Source organism: Manis javanica, chromosome 2 (assembly GCF_040802235.1).
Source record: "Manis javanica isolate MJ-LG chromosome 2, MJ_LKY, whole genome shotgun sequence".
NCBI classification, from domain to species: domain Eukaryota; kingdom Metazoa; phylum Chordata; class Mammalia; order Pholidota; family Manidae; genus Manis; species Manis javanica.
The window spans coordinates 40,971,400-40,996,243 of NC_133157.1; the positions used below are offsets into that span (position 1 = coordinate 40,971,400).

General features: G+C 34.2%; 1 protein-coding gene across 2 annotated transcripts in view; it reads left to right on the top strand.

The window, feature by feature from the left end:
• LINGO2 (leucine rich repeat and Ig domain containing 2) overlaps nt 1-24,844 on the top strand; it is a 1,188,155-nt gene that overhangs the window by 507,013 nt on the left and 656,298 nt on the right. For both annotated transcript variants that reach the window (XM_037020664.2, XM_073228406.1), the window contains exon 3: nt 16,430-16,510. The gene's annotated coding sequence lies outside the window, so the exon portion shown is untranslated. The remainder of the gene's footprint in view (nt 1-16,429; nt 16,511-24,844) is intronic.

Below are 24,844 nucleotides of genomic sequence, written 5' to 3' on the forward strand. Positions count from 1 at the left end.
TACTGTATTAATTTTCTGTTGCTCTGTAACAAATTACCACACATTTAGCATTTTAAAAAAACACAGTATGCATTTTTAACTCACAGTTTCTGTGAGTTAGAAGTCTGGGCTCAGAGTAGGTGAGTCCTCTACTTAGGTCACTCAAGGCTCCAATGGAAGTGGTGGCTGGTCTGTGTTCTCTGGAGGCTCAACTAGGGAAAATCTATCTTCAAGCTCATTCAATTGGTAGATTCATTTTCTTGTAGTTATAGGACCTATGGCCATGAGTTTTTTGGTTGGCTGTAAGTGGATGCCCTTCTAAGGCTCTGTTTACTGACTTCAGCTCCTAAGGACTGCTCACATTTTCTAAACACTATCCACAGTTCCTTGTCATAAGGGCTGCCCTAATGGGACTGCTTGCTTATCAAGGCAGCAAGGACTAGAATACACTAGCGAAAGTCAGCTTCAAGACAGAATCTTATATAATCATGGAAGAGACATAACATCCCATCACCTTTGGTGTATTCTGTTAGACTCAAATCACAAATCCCATCTACAGTCAAGGGATGGGGATTTTGTAAGGGCACAAACACCAGAAGATGAAGACCATGGGGGCGGGTGGGGTGGCGTGGGGTGGGGGCGGTGGCACCCTAGAGTCTGTCCATTAAACACACTGAGAAATCAAAATGAGCTAAGGGGTTACAAAAAGGCCAAAAAGTCATTATGGGAATGTATGAGTACAGGTATTTGTATAATAACAAACAAAATTACAGAACAAAACCTAAAATATGGTTTATTTGTTCACTGCCATGAAGGTGATCAGTAGTTTCTTTTTTATCCTGCTTGTTAGTAGTGTATACATATGCTATTATTCCTGCCTGCCTGTACTTAGCTGTGTTGACAGTAAATTAATGCAGTAATTAGTTCTCATTGTTTAAATGAGTTTATTTTTAAATGAGAAACATACCTTTTGGGCTTTTGAATGGCAGATACACCTGCATCCTTCCTCGGGCAATTTCCCTTAATGAAACCGTGTCACCTGAAGCAGTGACACTTCTCCATTTAAAGGAGTGTGGTTACAGATAACTTTGACAGAATGAGATTTTAGGTCTAGAAAAAGCCTGAGGCAAACAGATTATGTTTAGGCACTGAGAAAACACAGGCACATTATTCAGTTTGTGCCCAAGCAAGTTAATTTATTCCAAACTTGTGAAGCTTTGTTTTGATAACTTCTGGGCTTGTGCTTGGCTCAGTGCAAGTTTGACTGAGAAGCCTTTCCTTCTAAGTGCTTCCTTTTGTCACAACAAATGCTATTTAAGGGACTAATGAGCAGAGATCATAAAGTGAATCCTTAAAGGAGTTAATAGGGTTATTGTGATACACTCTGCCAGAAGTAATGTTTTTCTACATTACAGACCTTACTGTAGCCTGCAGCAACGGTGTATGTGAAGGTTCAATTTTTACCATATGTGTAATTACAGGAGTGAGTATACAACTGTTTTAAGAGACGAGGGTTTGTTTCAGAATTTCAGGAGATAGTTTAAAATAAACTTTTTGCAAGGTTTCAAACCATTCACTTTTCTCCATGCTTTATGCAGATGATATTTGTTTCTCATTTTTCCATTCACTGAGTCCGTGCCGATAACTGTAGCTTGGCAGCTTTTCCATTTGTGATTTTTGGTACAATCATTTTATCTTATTACAATAAAATTGTGTTATATAATCCTGTTTCAGGGGAGAAGAAAACAGAATTGGTATCAAAATATTGACTAATAGCCATACCTTCTACATGTCCAGTAAAATAATGAAAAACAAAAACCTACCCTAATTGTTAGGTGATTTGCATACACTAATCTATTTTGAGCTTGTATGGATTTATTGTGTCCATGTGCAAAGAGCATGCAAAGATTAATATGATAGGAGCAAAAGGCGTATCATGGAGTAAGACGGATCTGAGAGAGAGAGAGAGAAAGGAAGGGAGGGAAGGAGTGGGAGGAAGAGCCCGAGAGCAAGGATGGACGCCTGCGTGTGTTCACTCAAACGTGCAGCAGGGCTGGCTGATGAACAATTCACCCTTTCTCTTTTCTTTTGAAAGACGTATTACAAAAGAGTCTCACCATGATCTCCACAGCTTCTGCTTCTCATAATTTCCACCTTTGGTATTTTAAAAATAACCGAGGAATTTCACCTGACATGGCTATTTAAGTACATTATTCATAAATTCAAACAGCACTGAAAATTAACTTGGGGTCAATATTATAATGAAAATGAAACTCATACCCCTGTAAAAGGGAGTGGTATACTAAAGAACATAAAAAAAGCCTCCCTTTTTAAAACAGTATCATTCATATTTCTCCCCTTTATAAATGGAGGGCTCAGCCCTTAAAAGAGCTGACATGCTGTCTAGACATAAATAAATCAGGGTTTCCTATTCTATATGATTTACCCACCTTACACAGGCCATTTGTTTGTGGGTTATGTTTCCTCTTAATCCAATTTTACTTTTTCATCATTGTCCAGGTGTATTTTTGTCATCTGTTCTATTTTTCTCCCCCTGAATACAGTCAAAAATGTAAATACCTTGAAAAGTAGTGTAATGACTCACCCCAGTTAAGATGAATAGTTACTACAAGTATGACACAGATTTGAAGTGGTAGATCTTTTAAAGATATTTTTTCTTATATTCAACTGGAATTCCACTGTTTAAAATTGGGTCATTGAAGACTATGTATAGTTGGACACTCACATCATCGAAAATGATTATTAAAAATCTTTTCTGTCATAATTGAAGCCAAGGAAAACAAGAGGACTGAAATGAATATTCCAGCAAATTTATCAGACAAAATGTTCTATGGGGGTGAAACCGCACTTGGAGGCTTGCTATTGTCTCTAGAGAGTAGCAAAGTATAAGTATAGGCCCAGAAGTTGATTATTCATTATAGATAAAAAGGTTATTCCCAGATAATGGGCATGTATTTTATATGCTGTTTGTGTATCTATGTATTTTGAAAACAGTCCCAGGATTATACTCTATGAAATGAAATCTTACTTGAGGATCTTTGAATATTGATACAGATTTTTCATCTGGTGCTTTAGCCGACCATTTGCACTATTAATGTTCAGGCCAATTTGACCTTTTAAAAGCCAAAAAAAGTTTAGTTTTCTATTTTGATGAACTCCTCTACACTATAGTAATTTTAAAAATGTCAGTTTAATCAATAATATGTACAGTACCAGAGCCTTTGGGCATTTAAAATGTCAGTTGTTTAATTTTGAAAAATGAATATTGCCCTTACAAAATCATCTGGTCAAGCATTTGCATTATATTATGTTTAGCACAGAGACTTATATTGTACTTAGAATGTCTTCATCAATTATATCAAGAAGATGTTAGGCTTGAGGACCTTTACATGTGATATCCAATTACCAGATCTTAGGGCCTGGTTAATTTTCCCAATTTCTTCTCTATACAGTGCAACAAAATGGCAGAAGGTAAACTGCTATAAAACTGTCCAATTTATGCTGATAGAACTTTTGGTTATTGATTCTCTTTCCTTCCATAACACCCCCCACCACCACATGCACACTCACATCATGTACATGTACATATAGACAAAACTTTATCATACAGCCACACAACACCCAAGTTTATGAATTCTAGAATGCACACATGACCTCATACTACCAATTCCATAGATAATGATGCAAGTGGGTGGTCATAATACAACTTGGAATAGTAAAGAAATCAGTATGTGTAGACTTTTCTACTTGTATGCACAGGCACAAACATACACACACATACAACATACAAAAATAAATAAATAGGTGGTTTGTTAGTAAATCTGTAAGGCATCTTTGGGATCTCTGACTTAGAATGTAAGTGAAGGGGAAAATACAAAATTCACTTTAAGGAGTTCTTAGGGAGGACCTCAAAGATAAGGAAGGGTCATTCTCCAAAATGACTAAAATTTGGAAATAACTAAAGGCCTATATGAAGATCAATTAAGAGAGAGAGATGATATAATATGATTCCAAAAACAAAGAAATCTAATAGCTTTCAAATGAAAACCCAAAGACAAAGTCAAAATTACAGTCACAGTATTGTTGTATAATTCTTATAAAAACAGAAATTTATTTAATGGCAACTAAAGATTCTCCTGGGAGGGATATTGTTTTGAATTTTTTTCTATTACTGTAATGGTCATGAATAAATAAATCTATCAACTGAACACTTACTATTTACCAACCACTGTGCTTTGACTTTGCATAAATTAATGCCTATTTTATAGCATAATTCTTCATTTGAGGAGGAAGATTATGTCTCACAGAGATTAATCACCTCACCAAAATTACACAGCCAGTAAGTGGTAGAGCTGAGATTCAAACTCAGGTCTATCTGACTCCAACAGGTATTCTTTTAACCATTGTACCTTCTACCTCTCCTCCACCAGGGATAGACCACTTGGCATAGACTCTGACATTTCACATCAGTGATTCACACTTTTTTATTTAATAATAGCTTCTCCCCTGAGAGAAACCACACTTACATCACTTGCCTGTTCCTGTAAATTACTTCATGAGAGTCTTGTCCCTTTTAGACTGGAGAACATGGGGGAACCATAGTGAAAACAATAGCATTTGAAAGAAAGAGCCAGAATAAAAATAATCATGCAAGAATGAAAAAGATAAACCTTTAAGAATCTGGTATAGACTGAAACTATTTTAAAATTTATTCCATGCATAAAAGAGGAATAAAATAATGTAAGTAATACAAAATCTGGTTAAAAAATGTAAAGGACAAAATAATTGAAAGAAGAGAAGCAAAAATTTAATAAAAACCTTATAGGTATTGAAAGTGTAATAGTACAAAAAACAAATATGTTATTTGATTTTACCTTATGTGAGACCTTACCGAAAGAAGGAAAAGTAAAGAAAAAAGGAAATACATAAATAATTAGATGAGCAGCTACTTTGTACTGGGCATTTATGTTCTCCCATGCTGTCTCTATAAAAAGCAGAGGGGAGTTAGACATATTTGCCACGTAGCAGATGCTGAATGAATGAATGATGAAACTTCCTTGATAAAGCTGAATTGCATTCTACATCAGACTTTTCACTTTGGTTGTGTAAGTACATTATGAACAGGATTATTTCATCAGCCAACAATTTTTGAGCCCTGGTTATATGGTAAACATTGAGACACAAGCATAGTAAGTTATAATTAATAGTTCAATATTATATAAACAAATAATTACAATGTGATGAGTGTAATAATAGAAACATGCATCAAATTGCTTGGGAGCATGGAGAAGGGACTAGGTAACATTCTTATTGCTTGAGGTAGAGGGGCTTAGAAAGCTTGACTTAAGGATGATACTTATGACAATTTTTAAAAATAACAAAAATGCTTATGACTTTCTATGAAAAAAAACAATGGAAGGGCATTTTTCAATAGAAGGAGCACAGTGCAAAACCAGACAAAGGTCAAAGATGTGCCCCTCCAGGAATCAGTATGTAGTTCACAGGGACACAGCTGGCACAAAATGTGGCTAAAATTTAGGTATGTTCCTTTGTCTTGCTTAGTGGTGATTGCCTGGAACCTGGAGAGGGGTTATATGACTTCAGAAATTATTTTCAGTTCTTATGTTCAATTAATACAATAAAATATGGTAATAGCACACTTACCTAATATATAGAATATTGGTAAGGCAGTGGGCAAAGTTTTGGCTATAAAATTAGGAATTATGTAAATAAATTCTATAAATAAATACCAGAGCAAAACAGAGACTTTTTCAGAAGACTTGCTTTAAAAGTAAGGCAGTAGGTTTTTGGAACCTCTGAGTTCAATCCTACCTATATTCCTTGGGTTTACTAGTATACTACTATATCAAGGTCATTTCCAATGTCATGACTGAAAAAAAACAAAATGTAATCATCATTTACAAAAGAAAAATATCAGAAATAGATTATAGTATGTTTAGCTATGGGAATGATTATCTCTGCTATTATCTCTGGAACCAGGACAGGATAGGTGGGAATACTCAAAGTCATTCTTTTCAGCTGTTCTACAATTTTTATTACTCTATCAATTAACTGTATAACTTACTTCAAGGAATTTGTGTTTTACTACCCTTAGTTCAAAGACATTTCACTGTAGCTTTGGTAAAACTTTGAATTTCTTTTCGATTTCTGTGTTTTTAAAATAATAAATACTGAATAAATAGAATCAGCTTGTTTAATTAAGTTAAATATAAATCCTTCCTATTATTTAACTCAGTATAATTTCCTATTATAGAATAATAATCAATTTTCCTATTATTCAAAATAATCTAGAAACTTATAAATATTCATAAACAGTATCATTCCATAAGTACTTATAAATTATTTTAAATATATAGCAATGTATTTAGAATGACCAAAATTTCTGTTTTATGAATTTCAAATTTTATTGCTGAGAACACAAAATATAGAGTCATGACTATAGAATTATATCCATAATAAGAAAACTGTCTTATAAAATTATCTGGCAAGATGAGTAATGATGTAAAGAAAAGTTTCAAGAAAGTAAATTAAGACCTTAAGATCCCTAAGCAATATCCTATATTAATAACTGTAAAAGCCTAAAAGATGACCTGTAAATATTGAATCCAGACTTTGGTTATGACTATTTCACTAATAGACTACTGTGCAAGAAGTGAAAATTTAAAGCAGTTTTGGCAAGGCCATAGACATGCAAATGCAAGTAAGACATAGTCCAGTGAACATGGAACAGGTTCAGGAGAAGCTGGTAGAGCTGGTTCTATGGCCCATTTCCACCAATCCTCAAGTTACTTCCGGGGCCATGATGATATCCCACTGTTAGGTCACTGAACACCATCACTGAGAGAGACTGTCGGGAGTTTACAGGTCCATTTCTTATACAGGGTTGTGCCTCTCCTTTCCTGGGCAGAATTTAAAGCTCAGGGATTGCCATTCCAGGAAAGAGGTGAATAGAAACCTAACCACTATGCGCAAGCTTTGGCAACAATGTCCTCTAACATTGATGTAGTTAGAGAAGACTCAATATAGGAACTGGATGCCTTGATTCTTCCAACTCAGCTTGCTTTCAACAAGTCACAACCCCTCTGTTCTCTACTTCCTGTTATGTTCAAACATAATTTTTGATCAGATGGCTTTATGGACTCTTCTAGACCAAAATTATTTTATGGGCTATTGAGTCATAAACTTTCACTGTAAAGAGCCTATTTCTCTTGAGTCTGTACTTCCTAACCTCTACTGTAAATTTTCTTTCAAAATTCTTCAGATACACCTTAGGCTAAACTATTATAGTTAACCAACACATCTTTGGAAGCTACTCTGAATATGATATGGTGCTTCCACAGAGTTCTGACCCTAAATCAGGAGTTGATCCATCCAGTGTAGGTTGTACTCTATAATTGTGGCTCATCAGCTATCCCTTTCCTTAGGCAAAGACATCCACCCATATCTATATCCCCCTCTCACACTCCTGCTTGCTTTTTTTTTTTTCCATTCCTCATTTCTCTTTCTTCTCTATCTGCCTCCTATAAAAGGGCTAAGGCAGTAGTGATAAAGTACAGAGACTTCATGCAGCTAGTTGGAATGCCTATTGTGAGAATGCTGCTATTGGGTCCTGCCATCTTGCTCCTTTCCCAAAGGAAGAAGTTAAAAGGAGCTGTCCCTTTCAACCATCTGGTTACCAGCTTTCCTTCACTTTGTCAGAAAAGACAGTGATTGTGGAGAAGGGCAGACTAATAAAAAAGAAAGCTTGGAGTTTAGAATCACACACTACAAGGTGCAAACCCTGGCTTTATTATTAGCTAAATAAAGTAGGGAGATTTACTGTTGAATTCTGAACCCAGATAACTCCTTTTCTGTAACATGAGAATCATGACACTTACTGCCTCGGTTTGTTAATAGTCAAAGTGTAGGGTATTTGACACACAGGTGCCACATTAGAATATTATTGAAAACCTCCTATATACTATAGTTTAAGAATGCAGGCAAAATAAAGAAGACTTTCTAGTGTATCTCAAACAATAGAGTTTGTGATCTTTGAATTCCATGGCAACTACTTGTCCTGTTCTTTTCTTTGGTCTTGGTCCTTCCCATAACATTTGTTCTATAAATGTATCATGAAAAATTAATTGTTGAATAGTATTATTCAGTATATTTTCAATATGTTATCTTACCAAAGGAAGAACATTTGTGTCAGATGAAACTAGGACTGATCCATGATTCTAAATGACTCTATAGAGAGGCCCAGTTCTTAAATAACACACAATAATGCCCCTGCTCTGTATTAGGAAAACTGAAAGTTAAACACAGTCAAAAGAGTGTTTGCCAAGATGAAGTGTTAGCCATAAGATATTAAAGGACCAAAAGAGTATTGCTAAAAAAGCAGAAAAAAGCAACTCAACAGGGCTTGGTATGCACACTTCCTTTTTATTTTTATTTCAAAATCTGTATTTAAGTGGAGATTATAAGGGTTATGAACACCAAGTATCTAACATTATATTTTGCTATAAAAGTGTTACATCTTCTTTTTTGAGAAGTAGGGTAGCAATAGATTTCTGAAAAGTATCAGCAGGATTGGTTATCCATTAGAATATTTAAAACAATTCAAGGAGATCAGAACCAAAGTTAGAAAATGAATTATGTGGGAAACTGGGTTTGGGATTTTTTTTTTGAGTAGATTTTTTTAGTCCTAAAGAACTGTATTATAGCTTTGATGATGGTAAAAAGATTTTTTTTTAATTCAGAGATATTATATCAGAACATTTTCCTTAGAGTAATCAGTTTTTGTATTCACTAATGATCAACCATAGCAAATGGGATGAAACAGCCTCCTAAAATGTTTTTTCAGATGTTTTAGTTTTTTGTCAAATACCTTTGAGTTAAGAAATAGCTGTATAAAAACAGTATTAAGATTTTCTTTAGATCCAGTCAACTTTCCAAAAAAATGAAACAGACTACCTTTTATCAACCCTAAGACTATATTGTATAATTTTATGGATATCAAAGACCCACCTGCACAAAGGTTGGCAATCTATATTGTTTTCTGTTTTGTTCAAATTCTTTATTCTATGCATTCATAGATGCATGCATTTATTCAACTGATTCATTCAATAAGCATGTATTGAGCTCTTCCTAAACTAAGCACTGTTAGAGGCACCAAGTTTATGGTGGTGAGAATAGAACCATGGTTTCTACTAAACCTTGAATTTGCATGCAGGATATCAATAAATAATCACACAGATAAATGTAATTTCTCTAAATGATAGCTCACATTTAATGGGTGCTTAATGTGCCAGGCACTGTCCCGAGTGCCTACATGTATTAATTCAGGCATCACAATCATCCTTTTAGGTAGATAATATTGAGTCTCATTTTATAAGTAAGGAAACTGAAGCATAGCAAATATGAACAATTTCTCCAATGCCGTGCAGTCTAGTAAGGCATGCAGTCAGAATTCAAACTCAGTAAGTGTGGGTATAAATCTTGTGTTCAAAACCACTATGTTATTCTGAGAAATGACAGGGGAAAAAAGCTTATGGAAGCCGTAATAGAATATCAAAGGGAACTCCTATTTACAATGAGGTTTATACATTTGGAAGTGACATGTAAGCTGACACCTAAGGTAGGAAGGAAATGGCTAGGCTAAGAGTGGGGACAGGACTGCTCTAACAGAGGAATAGCCCTTGGAAGAGCCTTAAAATAGGACTAAATTTTCTGCATAGATGGAATCTGGTGAGTGAGGGAGAGAAGGTCAGGAGGTGGGACTGGAGAAATCAGTGACTAGAAGGTGTGACTAGAGAGAGAAAAAAGGAAAAAGGGAGGAGAAGAAAGATATATAAAATTTCCAATGTACAAAGGGAAGTAATTTATGGAGAGAGATGATCCAACTGATATTTTAAAATAATTATGGCTAGAATTTAGAGAATGGATTGGAAAGGCAGGAGGAAAAGTAGAAAGACTAGTTAGTAGGTCATGAGAATAATTCAGGAGACAGGTAATGGCTTGGACTGGAGGGTGGAAATAAAAATGATAACATGAAGATGAATTCAAGGTGCACCTGAGGAGATAAGAGAAGAGGAACCCAGAACAGCAATAAGGTATTGACTTCTGTGTTTAGATACTTTATTTATCTGCATACTGTTATCAGAATGTTATTATTACTATCTTGTAATCAGAAGTAGTATGGCTTTATTGTTAGTAGTTCAAGCCCTGGAGTCATGCCACTTGGGTTTAAATCCCAACCCTGTGAATTGCTTGGCTAGTTAACCTCTCAGTGCCTCAATTTTCCATCTTTTAATTGGTCTAAAGATGGCTGTGAGGATTCAATGTGCAAACACAGATATAAAGTACTTAAAACAATACCTGGCATACAGAAGACATTTAATTTATGTTTATCAATATTATTATTATTATTATTATTTTATTTTAATGTATACAATCTACAAAAATTGTCTTTTATGTATTTGTGTGTAATATGAAGAGATATGTTTTTAAAGATGTGTTTTAAAATCAAATGAAATATAGGATTCATTTGCAAAAATATTTAGCTGTAGTAGAATTTCAACTTTTTAAAAGTTTAAACACAATGAAAACTCTTTTAACTTGATTGACCTAATAAAAAGATAACGGTGTACTTCTTTCACCCTTGAGTTTTGAAAGAAAGCAAATAAAACTGCTGATATTCTCTACCATGTACCTCTAAGAAATTCAAGAACAAAAGGAAATGTAAGCCACCAAGGCAATCCAAAAGGAAGTCTTTGTCATTCTATTGGGAATTACCAAACAAAGCAGTTTAAAACCAGGAAACTTAAAATAGAGAAGAATCAACATTCCTTCTTTTATTACTGCTTTTCTCTACTGGAGAACAGGCAATGTGCATTTTATACTAAAATGGGATTTAGTGTTCTATAAGGGAAAGATTCTCTTCGGCACGGTCTAGGGCAATGTGTTATAAGTGGAATCTCTATAGAGTGATTTCAATCAAAGTAATACTGTCATTTTTTTTTAACTTGGAAAAATGTTTACTTTTAATATTAGAAAGTTCTAGTGAATGACACAGCCAAAATTTCTCAGTGAATATGTTTCTCTTATTTCCCTATTATGTTCCCTCTTTTGCTTTAAATTGCATAGCTAATTTAATATATTAGAATTATGAATTGCATAGCTTAATTCTTAGTATAGCTGTTTTGTCATATTAAAATTGAGAATTACACAGCTACTTTGTTATATTAGAATTAAGATTGAGTGAATGGTATATTCTATTTGTTTTCTATCCTAATGGAAATGTAATGTTGAGCAAGTTAATGTTCCTAGGGAATGTCATTTATATTACATCAATTTGTTAGGAGCATAATATTATTAATTAAGCAGGTTAGCTTTTCATGCAAAAACACCTTGTTTAATATACTGGATATTATATTTTTATAAATCTTAATAAAATTTCTAGTGTAAGTCTAAAATTTAATATTAACTAGCAAAACAGACTGCATTGCATTTTAATAACCATCCTTTTAAACAAATACCAAAACAACAAACAGAAAGGGACTTTTATTCAGAGCTTCACTTTTATTTAATAATCCTAGAATGTTCATAATGAAACACATAAAAAATCCAGTTCCAGTCAACTGCTCTGATTACAGGTTTCAAGTTTTATTAAGTACCCTCATATTAAGTATAACATTTGTTCTAACTAGTCTCATGACCAAAACTATCTGTAGTTAATACCTTGGAAGGAGTGTTATATAATAGACAGGACTGTGATCTTGAGGAAATTATTGCATCACTTTCAAACCCTCAGTTCCATATATACAAAGGGACAGTACTACCTATCTCACATAATTTATTTAATGCTGAATATGTTAAATAATGTTTTTAAAGCAGCATACCTAGGCACATAGTAGACAGATTATTTCACTTCTTTCTTCTATTCTCTGATTAAAAAGAAAAAAATAATATGAGGATTCAAATGCCGCATAATAATTCAAAACATTTGGTCTTCTGAGTGTATGAAACATTCTCTTCCCCCAATGTAGGGTAGACCAGTTTTCTAAGCCAAAATCTGAACTCTCCAACATGCAGACAGAATTTCAAGTTACAGACTGTAGACTTCTTTCATGCTCCTTTAGTGGTGCTGTGTTATTTGCTTTAAGGGATCATCCAAGAGATTCATTGCTCGTAACTTTTCACCTTCATAAGCACTGCAACATCATTTTCTCTGTGTTAATGCCCTAGACCTGGCCTTGTGTGAAAGTAACACACAGATCACTTTGGTGTATATATTCTTAAATATATCAATAGAGAATTAGGTTGGACAGAGCTCACAGACTAATGTATACTAAGAATTAATAAAAGTCAATAAAAAATTAAATTAGTCCAAAAAGAGGATTACTTTCCTTTTAGAAGATGCCATTTACTATGTATTTCCTCTGAAAAAGCCGTTCCCATTTGCCCCAACTTGAAATAAAGTATGGGAGTCAAAAGAAAACATTGAGAAAGATAGAAAATGATAAAAATGTCTACCTTTTCATTTAAAGCAAAGATTTTTAAACTTTTCCTCCTAAGCACTTAAGATAGAAATACATTCATAAATAGAGGGTATTTATACCTGGAAATACGCACAATGTAGGCATGTATTTTTCCATCGAAAGACTTACTTTCTTCCTTTGTCTTCAAATGCTCCCAAGCATACCACCATAAACCTAAAATATATGCTTATAACAGCTTGAATCAATTAAAAATATTGTTTATCCTTAGAGATTATTATATTCATTGTATAAAGAAGTTAATTAAAGAACAATCATTCCTTTATAAACTACATCTGTATACACGTAACTTTGAAGTTAAAACCACCAGTAGGGATTAAATTAGCCATGACTGTATTTTTAAAGTATTAATACTACTAAAAGTATTATTACAGCATGTTCATCAATCCTCTTTAATATTTTTTTCTCTTTTCACCACTATACTGTCCTCTTACTAATATTTCACCAGTTCTCTTATTTTTTAGACAATAATAACAGTAATAGCTGCCATTTTAATTTCACACTAAGTGCTAGGGCCTGTGGTAAATGTATGGCACTTACATCGCCACATTAATCCGATGTTGCACTTAGTGTATCAGTATATTATTACTGTTGCAAACAAGGTTGGGATTATAATATATAATCATCTAATTATAGAAGACACTAGAAAGAAGGGAGGCAATATCATATAGTGAAAAGTGAGATGACTTGGAAGCCAGAAGACCTGAATATTGTTTTATTTCTGTTTGTAATTAACCATGTAATCTTGGGGGGAAAAACTCATAATTTTCATAGGCCTTAGGTAAAAAAATTCTGTGAATGTTTTATGAATTTTTTTCAGGTTGACATTCAGGATTTATTAGGTACACTGCTTGCTGTAGGTATAATTTATTTAATATCTTATGCATGTGGGTAGATTTTAAAATTTTTATATATGGCTTGGGCTGTCTTCTGTCTACTAAATGTTTGCAAATACACATTCATCAAGTCCCCATTTTTTTGTATTCTAGACATTATCACTTATCTCAAATTGTGTGCCCCAATCAAAATGTTGAGGACATAGTTCCTCAAATTGTTTGTTCTGAGTTTTATCCCAGCTCACCTGAACCACTTCCACCAGTTCTTATAAAACTGATTTTTTCATACTTTCCCTCTTTTTCCTTTGAACAATATATTCTATTACTAATAGATTTTTGCTACTTTCTGAATCATTTTGGTATAAAGGATTTCCTCAAATTCAGAGGAATGCATCACCAAATCTAAGACTATACTGTGCCTGTCTTCTCATCTTGTTTCCATATGGTACAGAATGTGATAACCTGTTATTGGAGCCACTGATTTACTTTTCTGTGTGATAGGAATTACATCTTTGCATTAATTTCCTCCAGTGTTCCATTAATAACCCAGCAAACTCTGAGGGAATTTTTACATAACTGTATTCCTTCCACTCCTACCCCCCCAAAAAAAGAAAGAAAAGTAAAGGAAAGAAATACCCTACAGACACATAAACTTTTATGGATATTATCAACATATTTCCCCTCCTTTCTCCACTACCTTTTTCATTCCCAGCTTTTTTTTTCCACTTAGTGAAATAATCTCTCTCTAATCCTGTATCTAGTGACTTCTTTTGCAATCATACCATTTACTTTGCAATCATAACTTACTTTTCAACTCTCTCAAACGTATTTGGTCTTAATTAAAATTATCTTCTTCCCGCAAAATTGGGAAATTCCAGTATGTGAGTTGAGATATAATACATATTCCTTCTTCTTTAAAGATGTCATAAATCTAATACTAAAATGTGATCATAAAAAAAGGATTCGTGAGATTACAGAATCATCTCCCACCCTACTGGAATGCTAAGATGTAAGTTTCAGGTAACTAGATAATGGATTTTCTTTGATAATTTTTATATTCTATATAAATTATTCAGTGAATTTAAATTATTCAGTGAACACCTAAGACATTTTTAAACATTTTTAAGCAAATTAAAGATATGGAACTTAAAACATAATTAATTGGAAACAGCACTTTGTTTAATGGAACATGCAATTTCCAATTTAGGATTTTTATGCTGAGATATATACTGTGTAAGACAGTGACTGTTGCCTGCAAAGTGTGCCACCGTATATATATCATTGATTAAATGAGTAGACAAATGAAATCACCTATCACAGCACTTGTCACAGTGAGCTGTCAATAAAAGCTTAGGGTTGTTTAATATAGAATTATAAATAACAAAATGAGAACAAGGCAAATGACTGTGAATACAGAGTAAGAGGAGGATGAGGTATTGGATTTGTATGTGTTTTCAGAAAAACAGTATAGTTCTGCAATATGTCCAGAAATTAATAAAATACTCTGCAGTCATTCCTGATATTTCAATATTTTTCTGACTAGTGTCCCCCTCTCTTGAACTTTACAATACTCTCTGACCAAAAATGTTCGATGCTTTCTTTCAAAATTTGTTTCTCCCTAATGTACATGTAGCTTCTATGTCTTCCTTGAATCTAATGTGACATGTTTTTCACTACACAGAATTTTTTAGGCTGTAAAGTATCTTTTCTTCTAACTGAATTCTAATACTTAAGAATAGACAAAAGAGCCAAAGAAGAACATAGTGAAGGATCTCTCTCTCTCTCTCTCTCTCTCTCTCTCTCTCTCTCTCTCTCTCTCTCTCTCTCTCTCTCTCTCTCTATCATCTGTATACTATGCATATGTACTAATATAAAAACATTTATATAAATAATATAAGTATTATATAGATTTAGTTCTTGGTAGCAGCTTTTAGAAATAGTGAATTAGTAATGTAATTTGTATGAATTCAGCCCTTAAATCATGCCTGCATATGATCACTCTTACATGGAATAAAAAGATACTTATTCATTTCTGTTCTAACCTGCTACATGTGCCTTAACAAATTATACTTCTCAGGAGCACTGTTTCCCCATCATCTCTGTTCCTACCCTAATCTTCTTTGACACCTAATGGGTTACAGAGTTTCAGAAAGGGATGGTGGATGAGGGGCAGATGCCCATAGCGCTGGTTCAGTGAAATTTGTGCCCGAATTTAACGGTACATGAATGAGGCTTGGAGGGAGGGAGATGGAGGAGAGAAATGTAATAGTTTCCTTTCTAGCTAAATAATATGTGCTCGGGTAAGAGGAATATAGAGAAGTAATACTGGGCAGCAGTAAAGTCCTACATATCTTGCCTAATGTTTTGTCTCTTTTATCAAGTAGATGGGAGAAAATAATCATTTTAACAAGTTTCTTCCACACATAATTGAAACAGCTTGAGGAAGTTTGTTATTATTTTTTTTACTGTATCTAGTGTATATTATCTAGAAGTAGAAGCCACTTAAATACCTTATTATTCCTATCAAACTTATCAAGTGGATTACTATCATTTGCCACATTTGTGAAGCTTCCTCAGGAAAATTATGGAATGTGCGGTAAGAATACACGGTAAACTCTGGTGAAGAAGTCAACAGTAAACACTGGACAAGGAGCCGACCCTTGCTACTACTAAAACTCAGTGTTACAACTGAAAAATGATTATATTGGTAATGTGCATTAGTAAGAAAACATTTAAATTTCAATGCTTTAGTTTTTATAGCATAACAGCCTTTCCCAGTAATATAACACGCTTATAGAGTGGTTTCATTTTTTAGTAGTATTTCATCATCCAGAGTCTATTTTAGTGACCTGGGAGTCCCAAATAGATATCATTTTCATTGCTATATTGTACATTTAACACAAACTGTGAATACAGAGGGAGGCACTTTTTAAATGGCAACATGAAGTGGTGATAACATTTCATAGCTAATCAGCATCATCTTTCAAAGACATATGTTGCTCTAAAAGTACTCTTTCACCTTCCTTTTATTTATAGGAATTGAAGAGTAGCACTGGAAAGCTGTGTTATGAGCTGCTTGGGCTTCTAAAGTGTCTAATAGAGTTTTGATCACATGAGGTAAACACCAAATTTATTCATATTGCATTTCCAGAATGAAATGAAATACTATTTTGTGTCTTTATACTTATTTTCTTTATATTAAGAAGGAACTTAATTTTCTTTCATTTAATATTATATTTAATTAAGTATTTCCTCTGATATGTTAGCCCCACAATGACTGGGGGAAATTATTAGCATATTGATAATCTATTGTTTGGCTTATATATTTTTCTCTGTAAAACTATCATATATATGTGATATGTTTCTGATCATCTGTATAGTTTTGTTTGCTTGACATGATTTTTTTTCCTTTTAAATACCATATTAGCATGTTCAAGTGTTACACATAAAGTTTAATGGCTGAAGATATTTTCTTTATTAATACTAATGACATGGATATTGATATTGGATGTATATTATTATTAATTTGAAGTGAAAGGGGAGTTATTTCTGAGCTTTTTTTTCATTAGTTATGGAAGGGATAACATTTGTTTACTCTATATTTTAAAAAAATACAACTTTAAGAATAGAAGTTACCTCACATCCTTCAGTGGCTTGTCTTTTCATGTGTGATGTGAGTGACTTTCTCTTTCTTGGAAAGTCTTAGTTTTTCTACCTTCTCTTTTGCTGATGGTGGGCATTTACTAAGCCTCACAATAAGGTTTTTACTTTTTGATTTTTTTTTTTCACTTGCTAGGGAGTAAACTGAGACTTTGCAAACACTGCCTTCTTTTTGCCACCTAAAGTGACAGAGAGAGAAATTAGGAATGCAGTAGTGTTCAGAAAGATAAGACTTGGCTAGGAACTGTTAAGAAAGGCCTCCTTTAATGCAACAAAAGGGAGACATATCTGGCTGCATCTCTTGTGCCCTCATGAAGACCAAAAACATGAAGTAAAGAGCAGTTTCTTCTGAAAAGCAATTTCTTTCCTAGAAAAGGCATAAGCCTGCTGCCAACATTCTTCACATGTCTATCAGACAAGTGATAATAGCAAGGAAGGAATGAATTCTATTTGGATGTTCTACCCACATACACACACACACACACACACACATACCAGTCTAGAGTGGTGTTTTGAGGTCCAAATGTAAATGACACTCTCCATGCACAGAACTATAGATTTCAATGAAAAAATAAGTATTTATCAAGTAATAAAAGAGAAATTAAACAGGTACAAAATGTACTGAATTGGTCAATTTTTTAAAGAAAATAAAGGCATCACTGATGAAATTTAAACCATGAACTGCATGAGGAGGCATATGGCTCACATTTTACAAGGGTCTCCATTTTGCTGACTTGGATAAGATAATAGAGAAAGAATGGTCAGTCACGTGAAGAGAATTAAGGGAAACTTCTCATTTGCTTAGTACAAAAGTGTCTATCATTCACAGGGATCTTCCAATCAAAAAGAACATTTAATGGCACTTAAAATATGGTAAATTTGACATAATTTGAAGACACTGTGAAATATAATTGCTTCTTTGAATATTTCTTAGTAAGCTCTTTCATAGCTTTTTTAGCCAGTTTGAGTAATCCTGATAAATTTACCTCTTTTTCTTGCTTGAATTTATGTGAAGTTCTACAATTGACCCGATTGTGAGATGTACTTTTGTCAGATGTACTTCTAGTACACAGGTGATTTTATTTTTACTGGCAAAAAATGAAACACATGCAATTAATTCATTAAATGACTAAAGGTTATATTGAAAATTAGTATTTCATTTGATTTTGAAGGGATGCTTAAAAAAGTGTCAAAGTCATATGTAAACTTTGTTTTTAACAAAAGTTTACAGAATGTAACATAAGCAGAATAAATGGACAGATCTCCTGTCCTCCAAGTCCTTTTTCTAACAACTGAGCTCGTTTTCACTTTCATTTTCAGCCACCTTTCCTACCTGGCTCCTTCCCTACCTTTACAGACAAGTCTTATCTAAAACGACAAAGGGAGACGTTAATGTTGCTCTTTCATCCCCACAGTCCTGAACTATTTACCTATTTCTTATTGCTACTTCACATCCTCAAAACGTTTGGTGAGGTTTCAAAATTTATTTTTTCCATTGTAAAGCCATCAGAATATTTTTAAAACCAATATTAGTTAAGAGTGAGATAAGTTGTGAATATAGTGAAGACATTTACTATTAGGCAAAGAATCATATATTCCAGTTAAGGTAAATGTCACCAGTGCGATGGCCAATGTGCAATTAGATGATAGATGCCATTACATAGACATATGGGACAGGGAAGAGCTATAGAGTAGGTCAGCACTCTGGACAGAATGCCCCAGCTGTGACCTGAGTCCACAAGCTAGAGAAGGACATCAGTAAATTCAAGGGAAACTACCCTATACACAATAATGCAAACATGATAATGAGGGACTTCGAAGTTTTGCAAGAACTGGGTATACCTTGTTTTGAGACAATGAAACTTGGACATGTTAGAGATGATGATGATTCTCTGTAAACACATGAACTGACGTCAGGTAGAAGGGAGCTTACACTTGATATCTGTGAATCTGAGGGAGGTTCCCAATATGGGAAACATTTAAAAAATAATATATGGGTTTAGTTTAAGTAAACAAAAATAAATAAATAAGCAGGAAAACCTGTGAAATTTCAAATTTATCCCAAAATAGAATGTGCCGTTGCATAAAGGGTTGACAGTCCTGCCTCTAGAGATGCCACCTGGTGTGGTTGGCTGGCCAACTGCTTCTCACTGCGGATTCACAGATCAGTCAGTGTTTGAAGAGATGACAGTTTGCATCTCTTTCATTATTCTGTCTTTGATGGCCTTTTACGTGGGGAAATATCCTTCATATGCATTATTGGATGATTGTATTTAATATTAAGTGATACATTTTTATGCTTTGTTTTCATAATTTAAGATGATTTTTATATAAAGAACATCCATTTAGGAAAAACACTTGAATGGTTCCATTTTAATTCTATCATGAAGTAGGATATGGACTTGAGTCAACTATTTACTCTGTTTCAGTTCCTCTGTAAAAGAAAAAAGCTAATCAAATGACTCCAGGATTCTTTCGAGCTCCAAAAATCTATGAATTTCCTCTATGTGATATAGTTGCCAATAGTGAGACAGAACGTTTTAGTGGTTACACCTCAGGTCCAGTGCAGCATTTCAGGTTTCCTATTCATGGCATCTGTCACTTTGGTAATTTAAGTGTGGTCTCTGGGGCTGAATTTACTAGTCTGTGAGGAGAGAATGAAACTACTGCTCACAGTAATATGTTGTCATGGAAGCTCATGTACTAATGACAGCAACAAAGGGCTAAAAATCAACCATTACAAACTACATGCTTTGCCATTTTGCTGACCTTGAATTAGAGGCCAAACAATTATTTAGTTACCTAAGAGTACATTTTACACCCAGATGAAAGTTAAATATTTTATGGGTGCTTATTTTTAAATGATTCAGGGTTATAACTAAGGATAAGATGTTGGCCTTTTAGTCAGACTTCTGTTCATATATTGGAAAAAACTAGACTTTTTTTCTGAGTAAAATCCAGACATTGGCCATAGGTACTTTTTTTTGTACTTCTCTGCATGAGCACAATGGTAGCTTGTGTTAGTAAATTTCTGGTTAGACATCTCAGCTTCTGAGAAGATGCCAAAATTTTGCATGTTTTTAAATCTATGGTTATGTCCTTAATTAGCAACACCAACTATCCGTGGTCTGTTACTTATCATACAGTATATATATTACAATTTCTGCTAACCAGTATTAATCAGCAAAGTAGTGGAAAAAAATAATATTGAGGGAAGATAGCCCAAATAACATGAATCCTTTTCATTGATCAATACAACTTAAATTTTATCAATGGCTTAAACAAGACTATTAAAATCTTTGCATTTACTCTGTTGAAGTGCTTTCACTGAACCACAACTTGAATCAATGCAATCGACTTACATTGATTTGTGTTATAGATGCTAGAAACCCATGCTTGCATTTACTCTAGCAATGCTATTCATGCTGTGGTTTTCATCATCTTAATGAAGTTTCTCCATTAAGGAGACCATTGGGCCTATTTCCCTCTTGTCTCAGCACTCCAGATACAGAGCTTTTCCTAGTAATGTTTATTTTTAATTAATGATTCCACTAGATAGTATAATAAATTTGCTTGCAGGTGTGTGTAGGATACTAGGAAGCTAAGAACAACATCTGTTGCACTTGTCCAGCAAGTAACCAGAAACCAGGCATATACAGTAGTGAAGTATAACTGCTCTGGAGTGAATCTAAGTATGGATCTCATCTCTTATTTGGCTCTAGGATAGATTTGGTCAGGATGCCATTCATTTTTCTTTTCAGTGCTTATATTGTGGTGTTGTGAAGAGTAATCAAGATACACGTAATTTATTTACACACATCCTTGGTAAACACTAGCTATTATCACTATTAAAGCAGAAGTTCCCAAGGATTAGTTATTTTTCTGCCACACATCTTGACCTAGGAAAATGCATTCATGCATGTATCCATTCAATGAAATTTTTGAACACCTATTATGTTCACTTATTACTCATATGTATATGAGTAAACAATACAGATGAGATTCTTGTTATTTAGCTTAAATTCTAAATGGGTGATATAGGGTATGGAGTCCATTAACAATGAAAACGTACAATAAAATATTCAGTAATAATAAGAGATAATTTAGAAGTAAAACAAGTTGAAATCTTGAGGAGCTACTTTTTATTGAATTGTCAGGAAAGGATACATTGCAGAAATGATATTTTATGCAGGGAACTGGATGATAAGGAGGAACCATCTGTGCAAAATCTGCAAGAAGAGCCTTTAGAGAGAAGAAAGATAAAATTCCCAGGAAGAGGAGATGATCATCTGGTTGGAGAGATTCCAGGGTGCTAAGGGATAGCCATCCAATGAGTATTAATGGAAGTAGGCATAAGTCTTCTTTCCCTTTTAAACTGAAAGGCCAAGGCCCTCCTACATGGAGGAGCTCAGCCGCCTTTATTACTAATACCCTCTTCTCCTTTTTATCTTATCTCCAGTGGTAAACTGACCAAACACTTCTCCCTAAGCAGCTACCTCTAACCTGGATTTCCCTTGAAAGTATCCAACCTGATCAATTTGACATCTACCATCTAAATTTGGAATGGGGTAGAAGACATTTCTCAGGTTTCTAACTCAAGTCTTGGTACCAGCCCAGTTTATCAAGCTCTCCATATTGGCATGTAGCTAGGTCCCAAAGACTATTGATAAGAAGCGGAACTTTGTCCTCCTTTACAGTCATTCCTTGCAGATTGCTCCCTTAGGAGTGACACAAAGGGGCGCACTAGGCCTGGTTTCTCCTAGCCGTAGGCTTCTTGATTTCAAGTTGGTCCTGACTTTATTCCAGTTTGTATCTCTTCAGCTTTCAAAGTTTTTCTCATTTGTTTTTATCTAACCCAAAATACAACTTAGCCACCTCAAATCCCTTCAGGAATAAATCAGGGCACAATATACTTTCTCAATATAAATATTTAAATTTCTTACTTCTATTTACAAAATATCTCATATTACCTATTGATAGTCTTTTTGATCCTTATGACTGTGACAGTCTCATCAGACTTAACAGGAAACTTAAGTATAAAGAGAAAACTCTTTATACTTACTTGTTCAGATATAATCTCAAGTTGATTCACTTGAGAATATTGGTTTACTTTTTTGTGCTTATCTCAACCCTAGACTGGTCTTCATGAATTCCTTGAGCACAATAATTGATCATTTCATGACTCAACAATTATCTTCAGTGCATGGTAGACAGATGAAGGGATAGGAAGTAAAATTCAGAAAACCTTTAAAAATGTTTTATGTGTTCTTTCTTGACCCATATGTATTTTCTACAATCAATGTTTTATTGGAAGAGGTTTAAAATACTATTCATAGATATTTTTGAGACTTGAAGTAGAGAGGCTTATTTCAGTGTTTGATATGTATCCCATGCAAAGCCCTTCCCAGTGCTTTGCTCAGAGAATTGAATTAAATTGAATTGGCTCTGCATTTGCTGTATGCCATTCCCACCAGGCATGGGGAATAGCTAATCAGAGTACATCTGCACCTCAACATGCCTGCAGCATGATCTATCTGTCATTAGAAAAGAGGCTGGAAATTAATGAATTTAAGAGCCCCCACCCCACTTTTTTTTTTTGACAGATAGAATTCCTCCCCTTTATTTATCTCCTTATCCTCCCAAGTTACAGAATAGGAAAAAAAATAGTAAATCTCCTGCAAACCTACACACTCCTATCCTCTTCATATGAAGTTCTATTAGTATTTTTGTACTTCAAGTATGTGTAGCTGCATTTTCTGAAAAAAAATCTATTTCCATTCAAAATGTTGGAAATCAAAATCTTTGTACACTGAATGATCGAAAGGATAAATCATAATGGATTTCAGTGGAAATAGGAAAACATTGTTTTTGTATCAACATTCATACAACTTGCCATGGGCCAAGCACTGTTTTAAGCACTTTACAATAATTACTTAATCCCCACAATAACCTTATAAAATTAATGTTATCATTATCATTTTTCTGCATATGAAGAAACTGAGGGTTAAAGAGATTAATAACTTGCCCAAGATCACACAACTGACAAATACAGTATGTTATATAACAAGATGTATTTAGCAATAAAGACCTACAACAAAAGAATATTTGAGAGCCTACAGGCAACAGTGATAATGAACTGGTCATTGCAGAAAGGAAAATGGTCCTCTCTGTGATCTTTCTTCAAAATCTGTCACTTGATAAATTACAAGAAGAGGAATAACTTTAGAGATGAGTAAAAAGTTTATAAATGTAATATTGAGTCTATATCAAGAAAACTTTAGAAAGAGTAATAAAGAGGCATCAATTCCTTTTGCTTGGAGCCTAAACAATTTTGCCAACCAGTCTAAATTTTCCTCTCAGAAAGGGAGATAAGTAAGATTAATCTCAGCAGGTCTCTGGTAAACCTATTTACATTGAGCCTTCCTCTGGATTCTGATTACATTTTTCCCTACTGTTGTGTGACACCTAGCATCCTTGGAATCTTTTTATGACTCTGAATGCATGCTCCACACGTAATTTACAATAGCATTGGAGAAGTGCAACACCTAATTAATTCACCAATCAGCTGTCAGAGTCTGTGATCTTTTTTCTAGTTTACTGTCAAGTTCCCTGTGGGAGAGTCACTATTCCTCAAGTGCCGTTTCCATTATGCTGTGTGTGGTGTTAGAGCAGGATATTAAGTTACACGGCCTGTTCATGGAAAATATACCATCCTCATGAGTGTCTTGATGACTTTGTTAAAAATACTTTCTGCCATCCCTGTTCTCTTGTTCTCATGAATACTGTGGCTCTACAGGACAGTAAGTTTTCACAGCATCATAAATTAAGAGAAGGGAGATCAGGATATTCCAGCTTCATACCTTTTCCCTTAACTTTTTCTATTTTATTCTTAAGAAACTTTATCCCATTTGCTTTTTTAAAATGTAATTTAAAGTGTTTTCTCAGATTTTAACATTTTTGCAGACTTTCTTGTCTCAAATACTCGAAAATATTTATACACAATAGAAATATTTGTGGCTACTAAGGGTTGCATGAGTTTACAAAAGTATAACCAGGTAAACATGTTTTATAAGTACTTTTAGAAAAAAGAGACATAAGAAAGAAAGATATAGTGCTTGCAGAATTGAATAATCTATTTATTATTAATATCTGCTGTAATGATTGCATGACTGAGTTTTTATACTAACAGTCTACCCCAAAACTCACTTGCTTAACACAACAGGCATTTGATTATTTCTCACAGTTCTGTGGGTCAATGGACAATTTTGATCCTAGCCTCTACTATTTCAGCTAAGCCTGCTCATGAATATGAGGCTATTTTTGGATAGGCCAGGGCTGGCTACTCTAGGATGCCCTCACTTGATTGTTTTGCAATTTTTTGGCTGAGGCACCAGGAATGTCTCTTGCCATACAGTTGATAAGCTTGGTTGAATTTAGTGAATGGCAGGGTTTCAAGACAAAGAATAGAACTTTTCGAGAATTTATGAGGCCAGTGCTTAGAACTGGCCCAATATTACCTTTGCTGCTTTGTGTTAGCTTAAGCAAGTCACAATGTCAGCACAGATACAAGGGGCAGACAGACTCTACCTCTCAATGAAAGTAGTTGCACAGTAACACTGCAGAGGGAGTGAACACAGGAAAGAGTGAGGAATTGGGGCTGTTATATGACCTACTACATTTAACAACTTGGCAGAGCTTAATGGTCATCTGGACTTCACCCAGGTTTAGGTTTTGCACTGTATCTAATCAGGCTGGTTCCGTAATGAAAAACAGCTCCCCTTCTCAACTTGA